Raw genomic sequence first — 21,156 nt, forward strand, 5'->3', positions numbered from 1 at the left:
TATCTATCTATATGAATCCCAGTTTTTATGCAATAATTTGCATTATTAGCATTAGTCTTCTCAGGTAGGTTACATCTCCATGGGCTACCTTACTTTTACTGTAACTGAAAACTTAACTGCTATACACACAGGCACACACACACACACACACACACACACACACACACACACACACACAGTTGAGTACTGTCCTGCGTCAGTGTGGGGGAATAAATAGACTATCACTATGCCAGAACTGAAGCATGCTGCAACTGTGTGTGCTTGTGGGTGTGTGTGTGTGTGTGTGTGTGTATGTGTGTGTGTGCACTGGTAGGCTCCTGCTGTGCTGATTTCAGCAGGAACAGATGGTCCTGCCAGGGCTCTGCCGAGGCTCCACAGTCCGTGGTCTGTGAGAAGACTTGTGAATGTGCATACAGGGTGTGTGTGTGTGTGTGTGTTTGTGCGCACGTGTGTGTGTGTGCATGCACTCCTGCTGATTTCCTCCTCTGTCTTTCCACAAATCACCTACCGCACACTTCCTTGTATCTATTTTACATACTACATACGCACAGACACACTGACACTGATTGTTGCAGTTTAGTGATATCCTAGTGGTCTTTGGCCTACTTGTCTGTTCCATTGACACTTAGCAGCTTAATCCTGCTTGAAAGGCTCTTCACTGCTAAGCTCATGTTTGCCAACACACAAAGCTGTCACACTCCCACCTCGTTGTGTGTGTGTGTGTCCAAGCAGGTTTGTGCATGTGTAGTTGCTTATATACACATATTCACATAAATGCCAGCTGTCAAAATTAAAGTAAAAGAAGAGTGTGGTATATTGCTGCATCCTATTGAAACTATTAATTTAAATTAAATAAATGAATAATATACAAACACACAGATAGATAAATAGAGAACACTGAGTGTTACGAACACACAGCAAAGCAAGGTTATATGAAAGCATGAGCATGTGTTTCTTACATCACTTAAAATTCTAGGAGCTGCAGAGATGAAATTGCTGCAAAGATAAATAGATCTATAAATGTAAAAAAAAAAGGGTAGCACATCTCAATTTTCTAGTCAAGGAGGACAAAATATTAACATTTCACTTGTTTATTTGGCTCACATCATGCGTTTCGGCACAGAGCCTTCTTCTAAATAGATCTATGTTGATCATAAAAAGTAGAGGAGAGGGTGGATAAACATGTCTTTGAAGATGGGCTTTATGTCCAGAATACTTCCCCCTTTAATCTAAATGTTGATACAGGTGTATTTATGGTAAGTATGTATATGTTTTCCATTAGGAGATTAGAAAAAAACAATCTTGATATGCTGCAAAGCTGTTACTGAGCAGCAAGCTCTCCTTGCTTGGTTATTAGCGAGGTGATATTATCTCCTCACAACACCTGGAAATAAGAATCAATGTTTTATAATCCTAGAGTTGTCCAGACATTTTATTACACATTCAACTGCAGCTTTTTGTCCATGTTTAAAACTTCACCTGGTTTCAAAGCTGGGGGTATGGTCGATGTCCAAAAAAGGGTCATGAAAGGTCAAAACAGGACTGTAAACTTATTTGGAGAAAATTGAGGTCAGAAGTTGGTGTCTGTGCAACATATACAGTATGTTGTAAGAGTTGTGAGAGCATGAGGAAAGCTAGGGTTGTCCAGATGTGGACTAATTCCCTAATGGGTTTTTACTCCACGACACACAAAAGCAGGCTAGCAAGCGCACACACACATATAGTACTGTTTGGTATCCCGGTGACGTTGGTCATTCTCTCTCTATCTCTCGAGCCATTTTCATTAATAAAAGTAGTGGTGTAGCTGCTGATGGCAGATGAGCAGATTAGCGTGATGTATTACAAATCCAAATTACAGTAAAGGATAGAGTATTTTTAAGAAATTAATTTTACTTGATGGACTCAATGTTATAATCTTACACTGTGGGCATTCATAAACATTGAACAGCTTCAGTAACTTGGGAGAAAGCGTCCCATCATTCTATCTCTTCCTGTTTGTCAGTGTTTTTCTAATAATCATTCTCTTTAGCTGTAGCCTTGCCTGTCTGCCTCTCTGTTCAAATAGCAGAGAAAATCTCTTGAATGCAGATTGCTTCCCCCTTCAGCTGAAATGACCAAATTCATGGAGTTTGCCAACTATTGATTTCAGGCAAAATATAGCGGAAAAGGTTTCCTGTACTGTACCTAGATTGTTTCAAATAAAGCTCACAGGTAATGGATTACTACACTGTAATCCACAGATAGACAAAATAAACATCTTTGTGTATTCACTCTGTTTGATAGTAGCTTTCATAAAATGTGTGCTACATCAGTCAGCTCAGTTTCTCTCCCAACCCACTACTTCTTCATCTGCAGGAGCTGATCAGTGACTCCATTCATTCCAGGTCAATTTGGGCAGTGTGCTCGATATGGCCGTTTCATTACACACTTCCTTCCTGTCTGTCTTTGCGACTCTAGGGAGAAGACGGAGGGACCGAGCGGGAGAAAGAGGGAACTGGAAGAGAGAGAGAAAGAGAGAGAGAGAGAGGGCGGGATTGATTTTTTTTTTCTTGTGTGGTAGAGTGCGAGAGAGGGAGGAAAAGCGGAAGGGAGGTTAGAAACAAGGGAATAAGAGGGAGACGGTAGAAATGAACAGAATAATTTGCAGTGTGTGAGGAGGAGGGGGACAGAAGTGCAATATGATAGGTGTGTGTGAGAGCGTGGAGGATGAGAGATAAGAGAGAAAGTAGGATGACAAGGAATGAGATTGTGAAAAGGGTTGAAGGACAGTATGTGACTGAGCTAGAGAAGAATAATAGAGCCATAAGGAAGGATGTGAACGGCTGAAGAGGAGGGAGAACGAGGGAGGAAAAGATTAAAGGGGACTTACAGTTATTTTAGACTTATTTTCCTGTTTTCCATCATACAAATTAGGAAGGCCTAATCACCAGAAAAACTTGTAGTAAGGCAACCTTCTATGGTTGAGGTCTGATAAGTCATTGTGTCTATTAGTATAAGGCTCTATTTTTCAATTTCCAACTCCCTCTAAAATTACTCTACCTCCTCACTACATCTCTTCTTTTTTCAATAGTCTGTCTCCATCAGCCTATTTTGTGTTTTAATTGTTTAATGTCCAATTGCCACAGTCATGGTCACTAACAAGCTAGAAAGTGAGCAAACAATAAACCACATAAAATAAGAAAGAAAGAAACAGAACTGTACAGAAGAAGGAAAAAGAAAGAGAAAAATCTCCCCCAACTCTGTCTGTAGGTTTGGTCTTTCTCAGCAATTGGGTCATTCCTTTGACAAAGGAACCAAAACAACGTTGTGGCACACAAACTGCATCTCCTCTGCTTTTAGATTTTGACATACTATTGTATGTGTGTGTACAGTATGTGTGTGTTTGTGCTGGTGTGAGAGGGAAGCATTAAATTGCAACAAGGCCTGAAACAAAGGAGGGAAAAGACAGTCAGAAATCAGCCTCAACTTTTCCCCATGGGATTGGTCGCCATGGCTACGGAAGCATTTTCAGCTGAATGTAGGACAAACATAAGGAACGGAGAGTGTGTGTGTGTGTGTGTGTGTGAGTGAATGAGTGAGTGAGTGAGAGAGATAACATGGCAGCACTATGATACTGTCATGAAGAGCAGAAGTGTGTTAATGTGGATAAATGGATGTAGATGCAATGATAGTAAAATAAAAAGATTAAAGGTCAAGTATTGCGTTGCATAAATATATCAACATACTATATCATCTCATCCTGATTGTCATCTAGGCTAAACATCCAGGATGCAATTACAAGAACACATCTGCCATATATGGCACGGTAGCAAACCACAAGACACTCGATCTCCGACAGAAAACATGCAAGGCAGTAGAAAAAAGCAGTGACCCCATATGCACTCTCTGAACTCCAATGGAAAACAGAGACCTATGAGAACAAACAACATCAAGAGACTATAACATCTCATCTTACAACCAGACAATCAGACTCCATCTATATTTCAAAAGCTACGGAAAACTGCGACAATAGGCTGTCATGATCCAAGATTGGTGGAGGGCACCTTTAATGAGGAACAAAGGGATCATGTTTCCATGTTGGCAGGCTAACTACAGTATCACCTGAGGGCAATTTGTCAGAATTTGGTAACAACCCTTGAGAAGAAGTAATTGAATTTGTGCATAAACTCCTGTTTTCTCAATGTCTCTTAATTTAATCAAGAGCATTTAAGTGAATTTAACTGAAACCCTAAATTAAACAGTATGTCATTATGGGATCTGAATGCCAAGCAGCCGTAAGCATCAATAAAGAAAAACATGTAACTAATAATTACATAACCCCCTTTCACTTATTCTTTAACAATTGAGCTGGGGACTGTATTATTATGCTGTGAATTTGAGTTATTTTGTTTGTATCAGCAGTTTGCTGAGGATTTACAATATGTCTCTGAAAATTGTATGTGCTCAACACCGGAAACGACTCTAAATTTTTCTCTGTTTGACTCTCGGTTTGTCAATATTTGCATAAAGTACAGCCAATGTTACTGGTGATGAATTATTTATAAAGACTAAAGGAAAGAGACTTGTAGGGACTGGTTATGCTTGACAGTGTTGCCATGGACCTACCAAATGTGTGTGTGTGTGTGTGTGTGTGTGTTTGTGTGTGTGTCTGTGTGTGCGCAGGGGGTTGAGTGAGTGTCAGTGAGAGAGTGTGTGAGCAATAGAGAGAGAGAGAGAGAGAGTGATGCGCTCTGCTGAGCTCACCGGCAAAGTCACTGCTTTCTCAAGGACACTGCGGCTAAGGGGCAAGAAAGAAAGAAGAAATGACACGGAGGAAGAAGAAGCAAGAATAAAGCAGAAAGATATGAAGACATTAAGTGATAGAAGGCCAAGTTAGATAAAGAAATAAGTGGAGGAAGCAGACTGAAATGAAAGTGGAGGAGGCAGCAGATGAAAAAAGTGTAAAAAAAAAAAAAAAAAAAGTGTTACTGTACAAGCATGGGAACAAATTGAATCATCTTTACAGCTAATGCGTGTGTTTGTTTAAAAGTGTGCAAAAGTCGGCTTCTGTGAATGTGAAACTATGTGGTTCTATATGACAGAGAAAATATTTCTTGTTGGAAAAACATAATGTATGCAGTATGAGTTACAGTAAAACATTGTTTCAGCTATTTCCCTGAACCTGTCACTGTAAATAGCACACAACAGATGGTTGTCATTATTAATTATTGTGTTGATACATTTAATCAATTAGTCTATAACATGTTAGATGTAGATTTAACTCACCAATTAAAATATTAATTCTTTCAGCAGCATTAATACAAACTCAATTGACTGAATTAACACCAACAATCAACTGAGACAACATAGAAGGATGCACTGATCAGCAGTAGACATAGCATAGTTATCGTATGCTCACTGTGGAGCAGAGCAGTGTAGCAGCTTTTTCTGCCTGGTTCAGTCTCACCAGCGATCCACTAAAACCTCAACAGCAATCAATTATTTACACATAAACACACACACGCAGACCCCAAAACATTCCCACCGAGATGATAGTGAGGAAGGCCACCGGGTGAATTGCATAAAAGCTACTTTGCATGCATAAGTAGGCAGTTTACCAAAGCGGTGACTCCCGGTGAGTGAACTCAGCCACCACTAGGACCACAGCCCCTGACCAGCTGTGATCAACGAAATGTGAAGCATCCCCAGAGTACAGCTTTAATACTGAGGACCAGACCATGAGATGAAAGTGGAGCTCTTGTTTATTCAGACACACAGACAAGGCAGAGATACGTGCATATATGGGTAAAGAATATCACATAGTGAAAATGGCTCACGACATCTGTCACTCTCCAAGTTGCTGGGCATAAAACATTATCCCTGCTTTGATGGTTTTCTTGGGAAAATTTAGCACTAAGTATAGTAGAATTCCTAACAGTGAAGAGATAAAACCCTTGCCTTGGCCAGCCAGCGTTTCCATCAACTGGTTTGGAGCGAATAAACTAGCCTACACGAAGCATTGCTTTGTCAGAAGTTAGCGTTATAGGCTACATTACACCTGGCTGTAATAAACAGAGTAGAAGAAGTAGAAGTTGCGGACTTGCCTTGGCCATCTACGAGAGAAAAATGAGAGAGTCGTTTCCATTGGGCAAGTTGTAATTTTCTTTCTTGTCAGCTAGTATTAGTTGCTTAGTTGCTACTACCAGCCATGTTTTTACACATTATGGGAATATCCAGGACAGGGGAAACTGATCACTCGTGATTTAAATGTTTGCTACGTCAGAATTTATTCAACAAAGGTGTTTCATTCTCCCATTCAGCGCATTAACCCTTTCGAAAAAGGCAAAAACCACCTCAAGCGAGCGTAAAAACTTTTTTTTGTGAAATTGAGGAAGTTTTTTCGAATTTTTCTGTTTCCATCAACCTTCTTTAATGCGATGTTTCAAAATATGCATAGAAATACGTTGATGGAAACACAGCTACCGAGTCTTGGGCTCAGCAGGGGTTTGAACCAACCTCTGCGCTACAGGGTGTCTCTTGTTTTCTGGCTGATTGGGTTGCTCTGTAAACAATGAACCACCAAGCAACAGCCCTTCACATACAGAGCGAGACAGAGCACAAGATACACTATACAGAGATATACAGATAGAGATAAAGATGGATTCCATTATTCATTTCACTCACCTCCCTCTATCCTCCTATCTGTTTATCTGCCCACTTCTTTTTCAGTATCTTTCAGCCAGTCTGTCTGTCTGGACTCACTGCAGTGTCAGAGCAGGCAGGGTTCAGTACCTGAGAAGACACAAGTTCAAAGGTCGGTCAACATCAATACGAAAGCACTTAAGGATCATGTCGAGCTTAACTCACACACTGACCAGCTGACATCTAACGGATAGAAAAAAACAAGGTGCAAATACAGTATATTCTTTTCTATTTAAATACTTATGCATTTCCTTCTGCACAAAATACACAAATAAATATGCACATACACGTCCCACTGACATAAGATATGTATAATAACTGTTTTCAGGGCAGTAGAGAGAGAAGTTAAAGATGAGAAGCTGGAGGACTAAAACCTCCATTAGGCACTCTGGCAAGTGCATCTTTAATCTCTGTGCGATAAGAGTAATTGTTTTGCATTGGAGTTTGAATGACTGCGTTATGGACACAGCAGACCCTCACTGTTATATCACTTTCTCCTCCTTCCTGTAAACATCACCAGAATGGTCAGTGGAGAACTAGTGAGGAGGGGATAGGGAAAAAGAAACTAGGCCTGGGAAAAAGAAAAAAATATAAGAAAGAAAGCATGGATAGAAGAGAAGAATTTTAAAAAGACATATAAATAAGGGAAAGACACTGAGGGCATGAAGACTACCTTTGGAAAACAAAGAATCGTACAAACACTCAATGACCAGAAAATTGGGACCCTGCCCTTCCCTTTTTTCCATTTGCATATGTGTCGCTACATAAATAGCTGCATCCAACAGCAACTCTGTTTCCACACTTGCTTTGCATGCAAACAGATCACAGAGAATAGATTGAACCATATTTCACTGCACCACATCATTTCAATAAAAGTTCTGTCCTTTATTCCTCTAAGACATGTTTGACTTTGAGAACTATGGGAAGCTGCCTATTAGCTTGTCTGCTGAATTCTCCCCACTTTCCAAAGCTTATGTAATGCACTGACCAATCTTTCTCTTTTATTCCCGACATGGCACAGGAAAAAAAAAGTTGCTTAATTGAATTAATTGTGATGGAAATTTGATGCACGTACACACTGCAATACACACCTCCTGACTCCCATTTTTAAACTGCAACAGAAAAGTGGTTTAAATATTCAAATGTAGGTTTAACCACATTTAATCTTAATTAAATACTACTATTTTTGTCATACAGTAGTCACCAAAACCTCCCTGCTGCTTCTTCACCCATGCACAATTCTCTTTGACGTGACTGTACTGTAAAACAATGCTACAGTGAGTGTTGAGTTTGTATTAACAGCATGATAACATGTTTGCTCTCTGGCTTGTGTTCAGTGTTGTTTTTACACTCACATTTTTAGATGGCAGAGGAAACTATGAGCAGTAGCAGCACAGTTCTTATGATCTCCTGATTTCAATCATTCACATCATTTTAGTCATTATAAGTTCATCATATCACAAACTATTATTTTAGAATTAAATAACGAATTGTGTTAATGGGAGATGGTAAGACTTGCAGCTGTACTCTACTGTAGTAACAGATTGTGGAATAATGGGGCAAAATTGGGAATCTGGTATTAAAAACCTTAAGACCTACTTGGCTGCCTTGTAACACACAATGTCTCTCTTTAACATTGGTGTGGTTAGGTTGTGGCTTTTAGCTAAGCTACTGTCTTCTTTCATCTATTGGCTTGAACACCTTGAGACACCATCAGGTGATGAACCAGCTGGACTTATTAGATAACCTTGCTGGATGTAATTCTTACTATTGTAAATCAATACGAACAATCCTGATTACTTGACTACTGGGAAATATCACATCATCTGCTTTGCTTGATATTTATAAGTGAAGTTAAGAGATGACGCTCAGTGAAACAGCAATAATCCTAACAGAACAAATACTGTACAGTGTATTACAATGCATAAAATACATTTCTCTGAGACTGCAACAGAGAGGTTTGACAGTGATAATCCAGAAAAACCTGATACAACAAAAAGATGGCGGTGCACCTTCCCACAGTCAAGAGAAATCAAAGCAGAACAAATGTACAGAATTTGCTGTGTGTTGTTTGGAGAAGAGGTCACACCTTGGGTAAGGGAGCATAACTGAGATGGGTGTTGGTTGGGGTAATGGGTGTTATGTCATGGTCCTGCAAGACAAACTGGTTCCCAGTCATATCTTCGAAGTAAATCTATTCGCGACTCTGACACACAGATACTCACACAAATAGAAACATCACACCTACAAGCACACTGCGGTTGGTGCACACATGCACAATAAGTCACAAAATGTTCCTGCAGAGCGCACAATCTTACACAGTCTTCCTGTGGTACGAGCAGTGTAAAACGTGGTGGAGGCACCATTAGAACCTTAGTCAGCAATCTGTTAATTACAGTTTCATACTGCATATACTGCAACCTGTGTGGCATATTCAATAGGGAATTGAATTTAGAGACATGCATATTAAGTAAAGATAATCTATTTATCTGGTGATTATTCACAGAAAATCTGGCAGATGTTAGGGAGAGGTAAAGTATGACATGTAGATAGGCTTGTAAACAATTTTTCACACTTGTAACAGGCGTGGTGTATCTGTTTAAGATGGAGAAAACATCAAGTCACAGATTTGTGTTTTTTTCTCGCTGTAGCAGAGCACTTACACTGTTAGATGATAGTCTCCAGTGACTGACACATACTCTTAATAGTGTGCTCAAATGAAAGAAAAATAAACCTCCAGTGGACAGCATTATTTAATTTGCCAATCCTTCACATCTTATTTGTAAACCATTACTGATACTGAGAAATCAGAAGCTAAGAGTCAAACTGAGAAGCAATGGTGCAATAAAGCATAAACAAAGACATCATTTTATGCTACAGTAGGTGGTATCAAAACCCGACTCGGTGCATAAAACATGACCTGTAAGAAATTGAGCTTGTTAGTCACAGACTGCCAGTGCCAGTAATTGTCATTTTTCAATCAGAGAAGCTGAGCGACACGTAACCAAAAACACACATCTGTGCCATGCCAACATGGATATCTGCACAAAAACACATTGCCACATACAAATTCACCAGTCTGTCTGCTTTCTTGTCTCTCCATCTGTACACCTACCACAGTCAGGGTTGAGCTTTCTGGTCCATATGGCACATGAGACCCCCCCTGCTTTATAATGAAAACAGGGCAGAGCACTTTCTATCTATCCCCTTGAATGAAGCTAAGCAGTCTCCAGCTCTGAGTCACCCCCCACCATTAAGCTATTCATTTCCACACACATTAACAGCAACATTCTCACCCAGTGCTTTTGAGGACAGTGCAGCCCTTAAATTTTCAGAGTTTTAAGTCTGGGTTTTCATGACGGCAGGTGCCTTCACAACGCCAGTGTTTTTGGTGAACAATTTCCAAAACAGTAATTATATTACAGTTACTAATCCAAAAAGCACTGTGTTACTGGGTTGCCAAAACTTTGTTTTTTTTTTGTCCTAGCTATATTATGATGATGACATGAAAGCGCAGCAGGTCAGGGCAGGTCAGCTAAATGAAGCGAGCAGCAAAATGCTTTCAACCGTGAAAAATACAACATGTAACATCTAATTTATTGAACCATCTGATACGGCAGCACAGCAATGTGAAACTTGTCGAAAAATAACACCAGCGTTGACAGGTTGGCTTCTATTGCCAGTGATGAATGCACTCTGGCTAAACAACAGAAACTGGGTTGTGAGGGAGCTTCTAATGGAGGCGTGTCGCACAACTGCTCCCGCAGAGGACCCTGCCTCTGTGTCCACGACGACAGCCAGCCATGATGAAATGGACTTTTTTTGCATTTGAGACAGAGCCTGAGGACAGCTTCTTGGCAGAAAAAGGAGTAACGGACTATTTGAGGTCAGGGGGTTATGCAGTTGAGACTCTGAACCAGTTCTCAAATGTCAAAAACATCTACATCACGTACAATACTCCGACCCCATCTAGCGTACCTGTGGAGCGGCTTTTTAGTTAAGAGGGTTTGGTGGTCACCCCTGGAAGGAACAGACTGTCTGATAAGAGGTTTGAGAAACATCTGCTAATGAGATATAATCATTGTTTCACTACTGAATATTAGGACCTGGCTTAATATGACAGGGCAGAGATAACAAAACAAGAAGCTGGACACCATATCAGCCTTAATGTGCTGTAATGCAACATTTTATGTTTTGTAAAACCAGTAAATACTCCTTGCTGCTTTTATGTTTGAATATTCAGAAAAACTTGAGTGACTTAAAAAGTCAAGAGAGACTGTTACTTTATTTTTTTAAAATATATATATGTATAAATATATACATATACTGTATCCCATCAGGTTTGAGAGGCTGCAATCTTTGCAGTTATGCTATTTGGCTGATTGTTGACTCCTCCTGTGTGTGTAATTATCATTATAATTAGATATTATAATTATGGCTAAACAGATTGTACTTCACTTTTTCAGAGGGGGGGGGGCAAAGTAGTATAGTAATGTGATGAGTAACGTAACAATAAGCAGAACAGTGACTTTTGAGTCGAGGGGGCCTTAAGAAAGACCAACTGATTTTTTACATTGTTAACAAGCCCATAACATCAATGCCTCTGTCAGCTCTACAATGTGAGACACAAAATAAATACATTTATGTTCCATTTTACATCCAAAGCCCAATTTATGTCCAAGTATCTAAAACATTCTGATGCCATTCTAATGACTATGTTTCCCCTATTTTTTCTTAAATTCCTTGGATGGTCCACAGATTTGCTATTTTCACAAACCACTACAAGTGCTGCCGTGTTACTGCCATCACTTTCTTAAAAATGTTTCCCCTGCTACCCTTAACACTGTGTGTCGTTATCTAATTTTTATCTTCTTATATTTTATTATTCTAAACAGGGTTACATGGTAGTGACTTTACAACAAATTACATTTCAGTGCAGTTGTACCAGATTAAAATGATTCAGCAAACTCAAAACTATTATCATACTTTAGGTCTGGTGTTAACATTTGGTTTGGAATTAAAAAGCCTAAATGGAAGTGTAGTCATTGAGATTTTCTTTAGCTTTTATCCCAAATGAGACTGACATGTTATGAGAAGCGCATTAGTTGATCCCACTGTGAAACACCAGAGAGCTTTCATAAAAAAATGATTGAATGATGAACTATTCCATTTAATTCTAAATTTGTTTCGCTATTCAATTTGTGAAATAAAATTAAAGTGACAATCCCTTTTTAATATTCATACACTTTAATAGTAATTATGATGTGACAGAGTATCCCTAACCTCATTCTTAATTTTAAAAAATTACATGTAATCCTAATCCAGATAATCTCCATTATAAATCACTTTCATCACAGTGATGCTCTTGCATACACCCATTCAATTTATATGCGTTGTAAGACATATACACATATACGATAATTTTCTGAATTAATTCACTTCTGGGGGCTTTTGAGGCCAGTGGGTGTGCATAAGTGTGTGTGGGTTCAAGAGCCTGTACATTTCCTAGCACAAGGTGCTCGTAACCAGACGAGTCAAACAGTCTCATTTATAAAACATACGCAGATGTAGAAGCACAAACACTTGCCTTAGAGGAACAAGGCCCTTTCTAAACCCACAAATACACACCTCTTACTACACACATATTCATGCATGGCACACACATAACAACACCAGTGGAGGGGGCCCTGGAATTGGTTCTTTGTTTCTACATTTCCTCAGTGTATGAGATAGGTTAGCCCGTAGATCTCTACTGACTCGGCCTTGGCTTTGGAATTCCAATTAGGAAATAACTAGAGGGTGAAGGGAGACATGGGTTGCAGCTGAGTGGAGTGAGGAAGGATATGTGGAAAAGAAGGAGATATACGGGATTAAGAGTAGGTGAAGAGGTGATGTGAAGACAAAAAGGCCTGTTTTATACAGAAAATGTAGCAATAAAATCTGCATATATTACAGAGCCACAACAGGGTGCAGAATACAGTAGTGAAACAGGAGGATATGAGGATGCTGATTCAAGCCTAATGCGCAGTGAAAAAGGTAGAGCGTGAGGTTGGAATGAGAAACACAGGAGACAAGTGAGAAAGGAAGTGGAGAACGAGTGGGAGGTGGCGGGGAGTTCCCAGGTCAAGCCTGTTGTCCTTCATTCTTGTGTATCAGGAAACATTGCTGTGCCTCCTTCCACTCAACAATAATGGCAACTTAAGCTTGTACAGATACAGGCATTGCAGAGCAATTTATTGCTGACTGTATTTATTTATTCCCAGGAGCAAGTATTCAGAGAAATCAAATAGTTCCTTTTTTTCCAGGGACAAATTCAACTGAATCACATATTCTGAGTTTGCGAATAAACCACTTATTTTATTCTGCTACACAGTTAATAGGCTTAAAATGATTAAGCTATACTGCAGGTTTGTTGCAGGAGGCATCGTAGAGAATGTCTATGAAAGCTACCACTGTACACACACACACACACACACAGAAACAAAAGGACACAGTCAGCTTCTTATGTTGGGTTTGGAATAAAAAACCCCAATTTCTCTAAAGGCCCCAAGCCCAATTAGAAAAGTAACGATTTCTATTTAGAAAGGCAGACAATGTAATGCTTTTTAAGCATTGCATCTTTCCACATTTTGATCAAAGGCTTCCTCTCCCCTTTGTTCTGCACCAAGGAGGTTAAGAAATAGATAATGGCATCTGTACTAAGCGTGGTGCGGCAACTTTTCACTTTGCTAAACATAACACACAAACTTCTGAACTATACCCATACACAAACGCATTCATGGAAAATACACACACACGCATAGTGAGACCCAGTCGTTGGTTGTGAACTGACAAAGACACCTCTGTTTCCAACATCACTTAAGACCCCCTCTATGTCATCCATACAACTACAGCAAGTGGTGCTGGTTTGTGCACACACACTTGTGTGTCTAGGTGTGGGTCCTTTGAATCACCACTCTTAAATTAGCCTACATTCAAGCTGAACGGGAGCTTAAATGTTGAACTCTAATTGATTCTGCAGCAGAACACATTCACACATACATGTACACACAGGACCCTATAGATGGTGAAAAGTGCCTTTGACACTAATGTGGTGCAGGAAGCATAACTAAGACATCCTGTATGGACATGCAAATAAAAGTTGACACACTGCAGAAAGAACATGGAAAACACCTCCCTAATATATTTTGATGGGTTCAATTAAATTTAAATTTTCATTCTGTGTTATGATGTTACAATGACAGCTCATTCTTGGCTTTTATATTGTAAAGCAGGGCTGTGCAACAAAGGCACAATTTTATGGAACTATTTTTACAAATTATAACAATATCTGACAGGTTGTTTTGTATCGGTGGAAATGACACTAATGAAAAGTCTTACATAAGTCTTTCATGTGGCAAAACTGCCATTGATTTTCTTCTCAAGTATAGTGTATTATCATTCACTTATCAATATACAAATCCTTTATTATTGCCTCAATGCATAATTTTAAGTCACTGAATTAAAAAACATACAGATATCATTTAAGACAGTATTACAAAAATGCAACAGCACTGCAGAATTTTGATGGGTCTAGCTTTATCATCTAGACCAACTGTAAAGCAGCTGCAGTAAGTGTGTTTAGATTGGCTATAAAATGCTAATTTGAGCTTGTTCAACAATTTAAATCTAGATTTGTACAATGTCCTTGGGGCAAGATACTGAACCTCAAATTGCTCCCGGAGGCTCTGCCATCGGTGTGTGAGCGTGTTTGCGAATGATTAGAAACTCCTCCTGATGAGCAGGTTGGCAGCACACTGAGGCAGCCTCTGTCTCAGTGTGAATAGGTGAATGTGGTATGTAGTGTAAAGAGCTTTGAGTGGTCGGAAGACTAGAGAGGTGCTATATAAATGCAGTCAATTTACCATTAAATCTGACAAAACAAAAGTATAAAAAAGAGGTCTAAGAAACAGAGATTCCTATCTTGTACATAAATAAAAGACACAAAGATGTCTTAACAACAGTGACACAAGGTCCAGTGAAGGCTTCTATAGAGGCAAAATTTGGACATATGCCTGCCTTTCAGTGAAACACTGGGCTATTATATGGTCTATTTGATGTCACAGCTACTCTACGGCTGCTCTGTTTCTCCCCTGCAAAGCGTTTCATTTAATTCAATTAGGGATCTAAGTGTATGCGACCAATGGATGCAATTCACAGTCTTTTTCCAGGTTTATAGACCGTACTGCATTGAGTAAATGCTCTGCTCACCCAAATCTATCAGATCAGCCTGACAACTGACAGAGCGCTCGCACAGGACATGAAAAAGAGAGACAGAAAGGAAGGGGAATAAGGAAGAGAAGTCTTGACTCCGTGTTCCTCTCACCCACACTTGTATCAACACACTCGAGCACAGACACTAAATGAGAAGAGTGACAAAGTCTTGCCCTAGGCTTCATACAGTAGCTCTTAACAAATCCAAGCCTAGCCAAATAATTTCCCTTCTCTCTAGGTTGCCATAGTTACAGCCTGCCTCCTTGTCTGTACTTTGGGAAGTACAGACACACACACACACACACACAGACAGTGTGTGTGTGTGTGTGCATGCATGTGTATGTACTGTGTGGTAACCCCTGCAGATGGGGTCCTAACACTTCCTATCAGTCAACCTTACATTCACACTCCTATTGGATGTCTGATATGGGAGGGCATGAGATAGCAGAGAGGTGAGCTGTGCTGAGACAAGGGGGACTGTGAGAAAATTACTCTAGCGGTGCTTGATGCAATTGCTTGTGACCCCACGCGTGTCATCCCATTCACTTCCAATACCATGGCAAAAGAGCATCAACCTGGCTTCTATTACAGGGGCAACATATGGACTGAGCTCCAATTTCTACATACAGTATACCAAAACGTATGTACAATATTGGATCTTTTGCTGATATTTTCCAACTTATTTTGGGCGATTGCCGATGCCAATACCAATACATGCACATATTTTTTTTCCACCTGGCTGAGGAGAATATTATGCATGCAATCATAGACTGTACTAAGTATGTTCAAGAAAGACAATATATGAAGGAGAAACTTAGGAAGACTGGAGTTCGGGAGCTCAGCATTAAAACTTTAATGAACCTGCCAAGTGGGTCTAGCAGTAGAGTTTTCTTTGAGTTTATTAGACAGAAGGGATTAATGTGTAGGATTTAATCTCTGGTCCACACTCCGAAGCAGAGGGTGGCGGTAATGCACCTAATACGCTGGTTATAAACCAAAAAGAAGAAGAAGAAGAAGAAGAAGTTTTTACATACAGAGTGATACATCCTGTCAGCCAAGCTGTTTCCTCTCTGTGCAGCCGAACACAGCAGTTCCTTCGTAGACTGTTTCACCCTGACAGTCAGGGTGAGCTGAGCTAGCCCCAGCTCTCCATGTGGATCCAACCGAGCCCCAGTTTGTTATTTATTTAGGTTAAAGTAGAAAGAAGCAGCAGGTTTGTCTGGCAGCTGAGTGAAGTGGCGCCTGCGGAGGAAGCACCGGGACCATCAGGGTGAAACAGTCCACGGACGGAAGCACAGCCAGGTGGCAGAGAAGAGGGCGATGAATCGGCCTGTTAATCTCGGCAGAAATGTTCATTTCGGGCTGATGCCGATATTTCATTTTAAAGCTGATCGGCCGATACCAATAACATGCCGATATCATTGTGCATCCCCAATCAAAACACTTTTTTTCAGTATTAGCTAGAATTGGTTTTATTCAAACAGCTATGGTGATTAGGAGGTAAATTCCTAATTTAACCATAGTAGAGCTAAAATTGTCTAAAACTGACCATCTTTTCAATTTAAATTAGGACCTACCTGACCAACAAATAAGTAAAGAAGACAGTTTTCAATGCTCTGTGGTACAAACTCTGTTTGGCTGGTTGGCTGGCAGAAAAGTATTCAGGTTACTTTTAAGTACTAGCTTCTCAAACATGAGGATTTATTGCTTTTCTCTTGTAAATTTAGTAGATTTAGTCACAGAAAAGGCTATTTTAGGATGTTACCTTGGGCTCTGGAAAATTGTGGCATTGGCATTTTATCTTCTTTTTTTAAAAAAAAAACTTGGACTAAACTATCAATCTATTATAAAAATAATAGCTGCATAATATCATTAGCTGCAGCCTTACTTCTAATAACATCTCAAAATATCTCAGTTGTGTGTGTGTGTGTGTGTGTGTGTGTGAGTGTGTGTGTGTGTGAGAGAGAGAGATAGAGAGAACCCCAAGTCTGTCCTCACCTTCTCCTACTTCTGTAAACAGGACAGAAAAGTAAGGGCTGACAGAAATGAAATTATGAGTGTGTGTATGTGTGTGTGTGTGTGTGTGTGTGTGTGTGTGTGCGTGCGTGCATGCTCAAGGTGCATGCACTACACCAGATGTCACCTTGCAAGAACAACGCAAGAGTGTGTGTGTGTGTGTGTGTGTGTGTGAGCTATCAAGTAGATAACAAGAATGATATAAACACTTGAGGATCAACATATCACTAAACTCCCACCATCTGCCTGCCAGCAGACAAATATAAACATGGTCTTCTCTTATTCGGCTATTTCTTTATCTCCCTGCATCGCTCCACTTTTCTCTCTGTTCTTGCACTATGCAGTCCTGCCATCCATCATCATTAGGAGGCGAATAGATGACCTGTCTACACCTGCAACCACTCTCTGTCCCTTAAATCTCTGGAGAAGAGAAGAGAAGAGAAGAGAAGAGAAGAGAAGAGAAGAGAAGAGAAGAGAAGAGAAGAGAAGAGAAGAGAAGAGAAGAGAAGAGAAGAGAAGAGTAAAGTGGATGGGGCATTTAAGAAAAGAACAAAGATATGAATGAAAATGTGTAGTCAATTTATTTTACTTTTGTAAATCATACAGTATATGTTTATGTGACAACTATCCTATCTCCCCTCTCTGAATTAGAAGTGACAATCAATACAGCAATATATAGCAATACACTGTATTCTCTTGTAATACACCATGGGTAATATCTCAATATGTCTATTCTGATACAGAACTACAGATAAGGCCCTCTATTATAAGCTATTCTCCTCTCTTTTTGGGCAATTTCACACTGCACTGTTTAACCAGATTTAATCATTTTCTCTGAGGGTGTATTATAGTGATAATAACCAACAGCGATATATATGTATGTGTGTTTGCTTGAAATGCAAATTCTGACAAATTGCTCTTTCTCTAGCTATTCTGTTTAAGAGCTTCACCCTAGGCTTGAGGTATGACAACACCAAATAAACTCCAGTCCCAAGTGTATACTGAAAACTGTTTGAAGATGTTAAAATAATATTTAAAAACACTGTCATCCATTTATTTACTTAAAATGATAATAACGAAGTATCAAGCCAGTATCGCGTACCAAACAAAGCAGGGAACTGATTAATCTTTACAGGAGAGGAGGACGAAGCAAGAGAGGGAAGGATGAGGAACAGCTAAGATGGAAGAGGGGAAGAGCGGAAGGAAGCATACGGATGAGGGGAGGACGGGCAGAGGACAAAGTATTGTCTCCTGTTAATATGTAAAAATAACTCTGCTGCTGCCTGGTGGAGGAGCTAACTGGGTCAGAGAATTCCCACAGAGAGAGAGAGAGAGAGAGAGAGAGAGAGAGAGGTATCACATTGATTCATTCTGTGGTATCAGTGTGAAGCAGAAGTCAGGCTCTGTCTTCACCTTATATTGTTACAGCTGAGAGGCGTCTCTCTGCACATCCATTCCATGCATCTATCTATCCATCCATCTATCTGTCAACTAGTCTGTCCTCCCCAGCCCCCCCTACATCTTCTCATCTCCCCCTTTTCCTCCATCTCTGGCGTCTTTGTTTACACCCTCCTCCTTTCCTTCCTCTGCTAATAAACACAGCCTCGACTTAATCGCATACAGTACGCTTGCTAGCCTCTCTCGCGTTGCTCCCGAGCTCCTCTCTTGCAATTAACCCTGCCCTCTGTCTCCTTTTCTCCTTTGTCATCTTTCTTTCTTCTCAATGTAGACACACATTTCTTAACACACAACCAACTAAATGGCTGAAAAAGTAATAATACATTGGCAGTTAATCTAATAACATTACACTATATAATTAACCGGTAATTGAGGGTTGTGACACACCATCATTATCATCAACAGAGAATCAGTGACACTGACTGATAATCCTGGAGGAATAAGAAGAATGTATTAACTCAAGCTATTACACTGTCTGTGTTATTACCAGTAGCACAAAATCAGTCCTGAATACCAGTGTAATAAAGGCTGGTTAATGTACAGCAATATTGTACTCTTATGACATTATCTGACAATTTACTGGGCCTCCAAAAAATATTCAATATGAGTTATTCACAAACCAATTTGCAGCAATATTGTTTAAAAGTTCCATCCATCCATCCATCCATCCATCCATTCTTTTATCCATCCATTTTCCTTACCCCTCATCCTCTAAAGGGTCGCAGGGGAGCTGGAGCCAATCTCAGCTGACATTGGGCGAGAGGCAGGGTATACCCTCGACAGGTCGCCAGTCAATCACAGGGCTAACATATAATATGGAGACAGACAACCATTCACACTCACATTCACGCCTACGGGCAATTTAGAGTCACCAATTAACCTAACCTACATGTTTTTGGTCTGTGGGAGGAAGCCAGAGTACCTGCAGAGAACAGGGTTATGTGAAAAGTTATATTTAGTTCATGCACAACTTTCTATTTCATATACTTGTTTCTTCGGTCTCCCCTCTTTCCTTTTTGATGTTGTTAATGGATACCTATTCTTTATGTATTATTTTATTTACACTTTCTTTGATTGTTCAGCACCCCTTCCATTTTTCTTCACACTTTGTCCAAATTTCCATCCATCAAACTCATGCTATCTCAGCTTGTGTGCTTGTCTGAATAGCTAGAATAAAACAGAATGGAAGCAACCATGCACCACCGTTTTCAGCCTCGGCTCTGTTGCTGTGTCTCGATGGAGCACCTGGAAACAGTTTAGCCAAATGTGAGCATAAATACTATCTTTAAACTTTTCCTAAAACTTTTTTTTCTTTTCTTCTTACCCACTGTATCCGCTCAGCTGCTGCTTTCTCTCTGATGTTTACTCAGCCACTCTGGGTTAAAGACCTGAGGATTAAGGATTATTTGTTTACATAACCGGACAAAACCAACTATTTAAGACGCTTTTTGATATTTCATATCGACTCCAAATTTCGAAGAAAATGTAAAGCTTTCTCATAGTTTCTCTTCATAATCTATGAAATGTAAGCTCACGTTTCAAATATTTCATGGTCTGCTGTGTTTCTGAGTTTTTACTGTCGCCCCAGCCAACACAGCAGCTATAAGACTAACCCATAAACCATACAATATGCATTGATCAGCAATTCTAAGCAGTAATTAAAATCTTTATTGATGAAGAATGCTGTAAGCATACTAACCATTTTGCAGGCTATTTGTCAGGCTACTGTATGTTCTGCATTAACTGTATGTGTGTTAGCCAGAGCCATACATCTAGAAGACAAATTAATATAGGAGTGATTTCCCACCTGTGTATTCTGTCTTGAACTCAAATAGAGCATAAAAAAGGTAAGCAATAATATGAAAAGCAGTGTGCAAATAACCTCTTGGTAAAGGTCAATCTGCTGCAGAATAATTAAGGTAACCTTTACCTCTTTGTTCCTTTTACTCACCATGTTTCTGCTAATTACATGGCAACTGGCAAAAATAACATAGGATGTTTTAATGTGCCCATGCGCCTAGATAGAGTTACATTTACTTAAAATGAGTCCAGAGCTTAAAATGATTAAGAACTCATGGCCTAAATGGATTAACCTGCAGGGCTGGTCCAAAATGGGCAGAGCTGCTTCTTGGCTGGCTGACGAGGGGCAACAGAAATAGCCTGAGCTGACTACGGCATATGTAATGCACTGCAGCAGCACCCCCAGGGTTCCATGTTTTTCCACCTAAACCACCAGCTGTATTTGTGTTTGTGTACTGACATGCACATGTGATGGTGGCAAGGGTGGCAAGGGCGGCATGTTGGCGTTGATGTATTTACATTTGTATGAAAGAGAGGAGGAGAAATACCTATGAGTTAAATACTCTTACTCCCACATAAGGTCCTGCACACCAATGTTTCACTAACACAAGTGATTTCACCTATTTTGCATGATTGATTGATGATGATGATTACAGCTCTTCTCAGGAGTGAGCAGACTGTGTTTGAATGACAGCTTCCTCACTCTCCTGTTAGCTTTGCTACAACTGCTGGGGTGGGACAAATTACACGTATGTAATCTGGTGACCTAACATAATGGCCAGCATAGCCCTGCCCACCTTCAACCTGAGCAGAGGTCTAATCAGCCTGGATAAGTGAAAACACCTGTGCGGGTGCGCAGGGCCTTTAATGGTGCAGGGATACACTGCAACCTTTTTAACCAAGGACCCATTGAGTAAATTTAGTCTATCCTCATGTGCATAAAAATAA

General features: G+C 39.9%; 1 protein-coding gene across 7 annotated transcripts in view; it reads right to left on the reverse strand.

Moving 5' to 3' along the window:
- Positions 1–21,156, reverse strand: part of strbp (spermatid perinuclear RNA binding protein) — an 84,576-nt gene that overhangs the window by 46,858 nt on the left and 16,562 nt on the right. For all 7 annotated transcript variants that reach the window (XM_067573719.1, XM_067573721.1, XM_067573718.1 and 4 more), the window contains one exon: positions 6,664–6,771. The gene's annotated coding sequence lies outside the window, so the exon portion shown is untranslated. The remainder of the gene's footprint in view (positions 1–6,663; positions 6,772–21,156) is intronic.

Source organism: Thunnus thynnus, chromosome 19 (genome assembly GCF_963924715.1).
Source record: "Thunnus thynnus chromosome 19, fThuThy2.1, whole genome shotgun sequence".
In the NCBI taxonomy this organism is placed as follows: Eukaryota; Metazoa; Chordata; class Actinopteri; order Scombriformes; family Scombridae; genus Thunnus; species Thunnus thynnus.